The following is an 8,241-nucleotide window of genomic DNA, read 5'->3' as shown; positions in this document are numbered from 1 at the left end:
AAATTAAAGAAATGTTAAAAGTGAGCAAATTACAAAGTCAAAAAATTATGCTCCTAATATGAGATGTCCCGAGAAATCGACAGTAAAAGTATATCAGCAATTAAAAAACTTTATTTAATGTTTCTAAAATACAAACAAACACAGCCAGCGTGCGCAAAAAATGGGAATGCGATAGATTATACACAGAACTCGTTTTCAGGTAGTTGGAATCAAGCATCGCCGATATAGGCATTCGACGTTCATTCCGGTTTTTTTATTATTGTACAATAACATTTATACTTTAGCAATGATTTTGACTATAATATAGGAACATGAGTTATTTCATATTAGAAATACCCTGGAATATATTAGGAATATCTCATATTACGATTTCCACACCTTATAGTTTTACGATCATCAAATCTAATTTCTGCAATTAAACAATTCAACATATCCCATATTTTTCTATTAGTACGATCTTACCCCATTCATTACATGAAGAATTTATTGCCAAATATTTATTTATTAAATAATAAACAAGGTAAATGCTCATCTCAATGAAACTTGAAGACATCCAAATTTTAAAATCTTGTTTTACGATGATTACAGGCATGATCTAATAATGAATTTTCTATTAAATAGTTTTCAATCCAAGAGCAATAAATTCATTATTGGTGGAAATAACGTTTATTAGTTTAGCAGAAACGTTGCCATCTCATATTAGGCGCCTATCTCATAATAGGAGGCTTTCCTCTATATCTAGTTAAATTTTTAAATATTTTAGCAAAATCGTTTTTTCCATGTATGAATACAAAGAGACTTAAGACAAAATTCGTTACAAATTTTTAATTTTGAGTTAAATTCGTGTAAGCAAAAATTTATATCTAATTAAGATAATATTAAAATAGAATTAATGGTTAATGTTAAATTTTTTTATCAAGTTTCCCGAATAAGTATAAATTTAATTTTTCATACATTCCAAAAGTAAACTTGATAAAGAAATTAATTTTTAAGTTTAATAAATTTTCGGTAAAATTTATTCTAAATTCATCAAAAAATTTCGGAGCTATTAATCTTACTCTGAAACAAGTTATGTATATTTTATTAACGTTACATGCAAAGCCATTCGTTTATTCGTACAGCACGCAAGTAAACTGTCATCCGCGCGATTTTTCGCGGCGATTTTACGCGTATGTTCAAACGTCTCGTTATGATAATCTGTTTTTCCAGAAGGGAAATTGCTAGCGCACTAACGTCGCGGGTGCACTTTAAAGTTTCGAAGGGCTGTCTTCGTGTCAAGAAAGTTAAAACGCTTGTGGAATTCTATAAGAAATTGATCAAGATCAGTGTCAGTCAAAAACCATTTAATCCTTCATTAATCCGATAAAAATTATTTCAAAAATAAAACATTTTAAGGGTTTAAAACTTTAAAAATAATTAAAACAGTAAATTATATTTAAAACGTATTATTTAATTTATATATTAAATAATAATTCAATTTTCGAATCTTTTATGGCACAAAAGCACAATTTTATTTTAAAATTTTTTTGAAATAAAAGAGGGTAGATTAAATAAAAGTTTCTTAAATATTTGAGTTAAAAACCTATTTGGTAACGTAATAGAGATGTTGAAAAGTAATCTTAAATTTTTCCATATTTTTTGAAAGCTCAGAATAGTAAAAAAACTTGCACTGAACAAAAAAGACGCAGATTGCAGACGGAGTTTCTTTTTTGCTTCACACGCAATTGTAAAATATTCTTTTTTGCTTCACACGCATTTGTAAAATATTCTTTTCATTCTTGAGAATATTTTTTTCGATTTGCTAAGTACATAAGTCTTGATAATATAATTATTGGAATCTGTATGTCAGTTGTAAAATTCAATATACGGCATTTCTATCTCTGAAATCCCTGGATTTTCTCAAAATAACGTGAAATTAACTTTCTACTCTAATAATGTGAGAAATACAAGTAGAAATAACATTACTTAAGATCTAATTTCTTCAAAATTACCTTAAAGTCGTTAATGTAAGAAAGAGGAAAAAGAGAAAAGAAATCGATATTTTATATCCAATTATATCAATATCAGAGGTATATTCTATAATTTTATCAATAAGATATAATTTACGAATGCATTTTGTGTATATTTTTCTTCGCATTATTCTGGAAAAATAAATGATTTTCACACTTAGGAATTTATTTATTCACAGGCTGTTGTCGATTTGTTTATTTGAAGGCTAACATATCGATTTCTCGGATCAAGGTACAAACGTGAATACAAGATATACAACTGCGTATTATTTACTTTGTTGGGATTGATATCGCCAATTGATTCATTAGCATACGTTTTCCTTTCTTACATGCAAATAGCCTTTCACTCGTATTTGTAACGCCACATTCGATCAGGGTGTGAACGAACGCCTTGTTGAATGGCATGAGGATTGAATCGAAACGGAACACAATGCTCCACCTGTAATGTACGCAGAGTTTGTACTCTTCTGCGAGTTTCCGTCGAGATACTGCGACATTTCCTTATGCATATATCAAGTCGACCTACGGAAGATATTTTGAGTGCAGAATACGATATACGGCACGCAAAGAGCATTACAGAGTTACAATACGCAAATTTATTTTTTGAAACATATAACCTTTATCGTACGCTTTTCTATTGTTGTATGTTCCATCTTTTGTATTATTTAATCTTTAAAAAGACATGTTGAGGGGATGTTGAGATCGCAAATCTCAAATATTGAGAAAATTGATAGTACAAATAATTTCGTGTAATTTATTGCAGCCAATCAGGAAGGTTGGCACAACGGAGAAAGTATGAGTTTCATTGAGGTTGAATTGTTATTATTACCTTATTTCTTGAACTACATAAATTTGATACTAAATTTGATACACTTCTGTGCATGTATTTCTCATATTCATTATTTTCTTTGAATAAGATTTAGAAGATAATAGGATGAGCAAGGCTAAATACATTGCTAAACCTCGAAAACAAGAGGAGAGTGACAGAGAAACTTGATAAATCTAGGTCACGGTAATGAACTGTTTATAGTCACTACTACTACTACTATTTTCTTTGAAAAATTAGTTTATTGCAAAATTGTAGCAAAGCATGTTTTTCTATTTATAAAAAATTGCTATGGCCAGAGTTAACTGCAACAATGCAAGCAGACATCTATTTTTTATTGACAACCTGATCATTCATTAATCATTATTATATTTTTCCAATAACGAAGAGATTTTTCTATGATCAATTATTAATCATTATTATTTCTCATTTTCAATGACGACAAAATTTTTCTGTAGACATCTTTGTTATGAATATGTGCATTTTAATGAGAATTCTTCAATAAAAACAAAAATAGTAAATATAAAAAATAGGCTCGTGTAAACGCAACGCAATATAATTGATATCAAGGCTTTTCTTAACACAAAAAAAATCTGCCGCTAAGTCAGGAATTCCTCTTAGCATTTCCTCCAAAAATCTGATATTAATCAGGTGTGTGTATTTATAACACGTATTCTTCTACAAAAATGAGATACATGAGCTACGATCAAAAATAAATTTCTCTATAGAAAATTCTATTATAGTAACTCGAATAGCTTTTTAAAAGAGGATATACAAAATACTAGCGGCACGTTTATTTGTTAGAAGTTTGTCATTTATATGCTACCGTAGTACGCGTGCATGTCAGTACGTGTAAGACATTTTAGTATTGAGAGAATTGCAATTCTAAATCCAGTACTTTATGATTATATAAGAACTTCTTTACTTTTTAGAGTATCCTCTTGGTCGTATATAAATGGAAAATCTTCTGATATTAACTCGGAACCGCTAAATGATAGAATATTTTTTTGGGGGAACGAGCAATTACAGTTAACTCATGAGATGAAATTCGTTTTAATTACATAAAGTACAATATCATAAAATTCAAATGTTTCGGCTCACAAAGTCTTCCTCAGTGATAATAAATAATAACATTTTTTATACCCCCCTATAAAGTTATCAAACATATATATAATAAATAATAAAAATGATCGCTCTAAGCTAATTTTACATACTTATTACTGCGTTAAAATATTAATGATCAAAATAAGTATTCAGTCAAAAGTTTGAAAGTCCAAAATATAAAAGTATGTTTTACTAAATTCTTCGGTTGTTATCGAGAAAAATAGTAAAATAAAATTATACTTACAAGACAAAAATAATTAAAAATTATCCCATTCATTAATCTTTATTATACTCACTTCATTTTCAATGACCATGAGATTTTTCTATAATCATTCATTAATCATTTGTTTACTTTTAATAACGAAGAAATTTTTCTGTAGAAGTAGTTATAACAAATATATACATTTTAATAAAAGTTTTTTTTGATAAAAATAAAATCTGTTATACAGGAGATAACAGAAGAATAAAAAATACAAAATTAAATTTGTAAAAATAACTTTTAAAAATAAAATATAATTAAAACATTATACATAAAAATGTATAAAAGCGTCAGCAGAACATTAAAATAATGCTACAGTTATAATGCAAGATTTATTGTGCAGCGGGAATATATGCAATCTTTTAAATCACAGATGTGGAAAATAATTCCAAGAACTATTGCACCAGTTTATCTAGCAATGATATGACAAGGAAGATATTCTTGTCGGAGGCTGTCAAAAAGTTTTTTCGGAGTCGGTCAGCATAGCAACTCGAGACGAGCCTCCAAAGAAGAGTCCCTTCTAAAGAATTAAAATAATGAATATTCAAATAATTTCTTCTTACGAAAGATTCAAAGTAATCAGAAATTTATATTTCACAATCAATGACATCATGTATTTAAATGCGCCATTAAAGAAATTAATCAGCCAATGGCGTGATAAACCGAAATATGGATTTTTAATGACGAACATGATAAAGTTTATTTAAAAATTTAAGAATATACATTAAAATATTTTTTTATGATTTCAAAAATTTATTTTGTTATTTTTATTTGCAAAATCGTCGTTCCAATGTCAATTACAGATTACCAAAAATATTATAAATATTCCAAAAACGTTTAATTAATCTTTTATAAATTATCTTTTACATGTAACTTATATTATAATTATGATTCGATCGTGGCTAGTACGATTATTTATCAAAATGATAATTGGGAGCATTCAGGAACTATACAAAATTTATTCAGAGTTTTATTGAACTATAATCTATTTAATTGAACCATGAAATTGCATCACAGAGATGTCAATTTATATATTTATATTTATATTTTTATATCTCGGTTGGTTGCAATCAATGTTTGAATTTCAATTCAAACCCAACGCTAATAGATTCAATATAATTCTTATCCTTATAGTCATAAACGATATCTCGTGCAGCTGTTACATTTTATATGTTTTTATATTACGTACAATCTCCTTTTCAAATATGGTAATATTTTGTGTTACGTTTGAGAAATATTATTGCTATCACGTTACTTTCTACTCAAGATTCTCGTCTCGAAGAAAATTCCGATATATCTCAGTATCGATTGATGTCGTAGCAAGAAAGTTTACGAGGGAATCTCAAAGAGCGCAGCTAGGAGAGACGTTCGTTGTAAAGGAATCCTGCTGAGGCCAATGTGTTTAGCATAGCAAGCAAGTCGAGCTTCCAACGAGAGAAGCCTTGGTTCGATACAGATGCCGCATCTTGTAAAATAGAGCCACGAAACGTGAAATTCCATCTTAGCCCAGTCCCGACAGCTCAACAAAGTTTGACATCACGAAACCGGCGTCGCAGCATTCCTTCTGAGATTCATTTTGAAAGGAAAAAAGCCTTCCTAAAAAGTTTCCATCGCACTTTAACTCGACAAATTTCCAGTTAAGTTTATCTTTCATTAGATCTATTCAAGCAGATACGAAAAGAACGTAGACAAAAGAGTACTTTCATTTTTTTTATATACATTGCGAGTTTTCTATATTTTTTAAAATATAAATGTCCTTGATTTTTAATTCCATAAGCAGCTCATTAATATAATAAGAAAGTTATGTGCGACTAACTTAATACGTAAAAACTAGCAAATACGAAAATAAAACATACGAGGGAAATGTTTATTTTGTGTTAAGTGACATTCAAAAATTTACTGTTGTTACATGCGATAAGTATGTCCCTATATTTTATTTAATAAAATTCTTTAATAACATTATTGTCTTATTTTAAGGAAATTTGGTATTTCCATTGTCTGCCTATGTAAAAGTAATTTTAAAATATGAGTTTTTAGAAAAAAATATTTTTCAAAATATGTAAAAACACAAATATTAAATAATTAATTTGAAATTACATTACATGTTTTATACCAGCAAATTTGCAGTTATTTTACTCATTTCAGAATTAGATTTTCTACCCAGTCGTGCAACTACTGTGATGACATTCTCGGCAAAATTTTATTTAGTTTGAGATTCTTTCAATTACTATTACTGGATGCAGGATTATAGCTATCCTTCATTATTATTTATTTATCGACATAGCTGATTAACTCCAAAGTGCACCAAGGATGACTCAGAAGTGAAACGTATGTGTTAAACTTTTTATTGCAAAATGTTTTTTTAATGTAATTTTGTATTATAACATTTTTGCTTAATATATTAACTTTAACGTGTATCTCCACTCATATATTTGCCTTTGTTCATATACTTTATTTTTTATTACTTATATTATATATTGCGTCAACATAGATGTCAATATGTTTTTTTAATCAAAATCTGTTCGTCAATTTCTCTCATATTAATTATTTTTTACATTTATCACGAGATATATGATAATATCATCAATATGTGTTAACAAGAACTATCACTCGTCTTTATGCAAAATTTCCAATCAATATCAGAGTAAACGTTCCGTGTTCACTTTAATATAATATTGAAGCTTTATTTAATCCATATATGTATTTGTACTGTTACGATTTCATTTGAATTTACATTGTCCAATAATGGCATTTGCAAGCGCTTGCTTGCGTCAGTTAATTTCATTGGTTCTAAAAAATATACGTAATCAACATTATCACATTAAATCTAGCATAAAAATATCTTGAAGTGAAGTGATTTACAATTTGTTTATAATAAAATAGAAGAAGTTGAACGTAATATAACAAATATTTGTAATTTATATCATAATTTTGAATATACTACGCTTTGAATAAGCAATGGCTATCAAAAAGAAATTAAAGAAATATTTTAATAATTTCATTTTTTGAAATGATAATATCAATTTTGAAATAAATTGTGACAGGTATATATAATCAACATATGATATCAAAAAGTACTCCGTAACATTAAATTTTTATATAATAAAGAAATATTTGTGTTAAGAAACGTTATTATATTTTTATTTATTATAGACAAATAAAAAAATATGGCTAATGCATGCAGATAAAATAATAGAAAGATTTAGAACTTAAAGAATTAATTCATTTTTATCTTCGATTTTCCCAACATCCTATGTTATTATTATCATTTATTTTATTACTGATTTCTCTTTTCTTTCAATAATTTTTTGATCTGAGAAAATTGAAATCACATGATCTGAAAAAAAATTATGTGGTAACGGTGCACTAAATAGTAACACATATACAAACACTGTGTAACGTTTATACGAGAGTATTAACATTCGTTTGTTTGAGCAAAAATAATTAATGTAGAGTTAAGATTGCAGCACCAAATTTTTTATGTTAAATATTTTTGGCGCTTGCGTGACACAAAAACAATATTATCGCTTAGATTGAAACAGAATTATTACAGTTGATTAAAGTCGCTCCATTTCTTTCGTTTCCTCGCTCTCAAGTCCATTTTACGAAATTTTATATGGTCTGAGCCATCTAGTGCTAAAACAATCGTACAAAAAGTTAACGAGGACGATAATGTTACTTAATAATAAATTTACAGATTCGAGTTTTACATCGTGATATCTTTGCACATAGGATACACGTAGAAGTTTTTTATATAAATAATTTAAACAAATCAAATCTAAATTATCAGTTAAGCCTGATAAGAACTCGATCAGCCTAATTGTTGTTTCTGAAATCCGATAATCTCGGGTACTCGCAACTGGCCGGCTTATAAATACACGGGACAGTCTCTCAATACGCATGTACCTGGCGTGAGATACTACCATATCTTTTAATGGAAACTTCCATTTCGGACTTTACATATCTCCATTCGTAGGGCACGTATAGGAAAAATAGGACAAACACTTTTATTGTGTAATTAAATATTGTGTAATAAAACCCAA

At 28.1% G+C, this 8,241-nt stretch overlaps 1 protein-coding gene across 4 annotated transcripts in view; it reads right to left on the bottom strand.

The window, feature by feature from the left end:
- LOC105153430 (uncharacterized) overlaps positions 1 to 8,241 on the bottom strand; it is a 240,439-nt gene that overhangs the window by 80,969 nt on the left and 151,229 nt on the right. The window lies entirely within an intron of this gene.

This window comes from Acromyrmex echinatior, chromosome 7, assembly GCF_024713525.1.
Source record: "Acromyrmex echinatior isolate Ae372 chromosome 7, ASM2471352v2, whole genome shotgun sequence".
Classification (NCBI taxonomy): domain Eukaryota; kingdom Metazoa; phylum Arthropoda; class Insecta; order Hymenoptera; family Formicidae; genus Acromyrmex; species Acromyrmex echinatior.
This window is presented reverse-complemented; position numbering and strand designations above follow the sequence as displayed.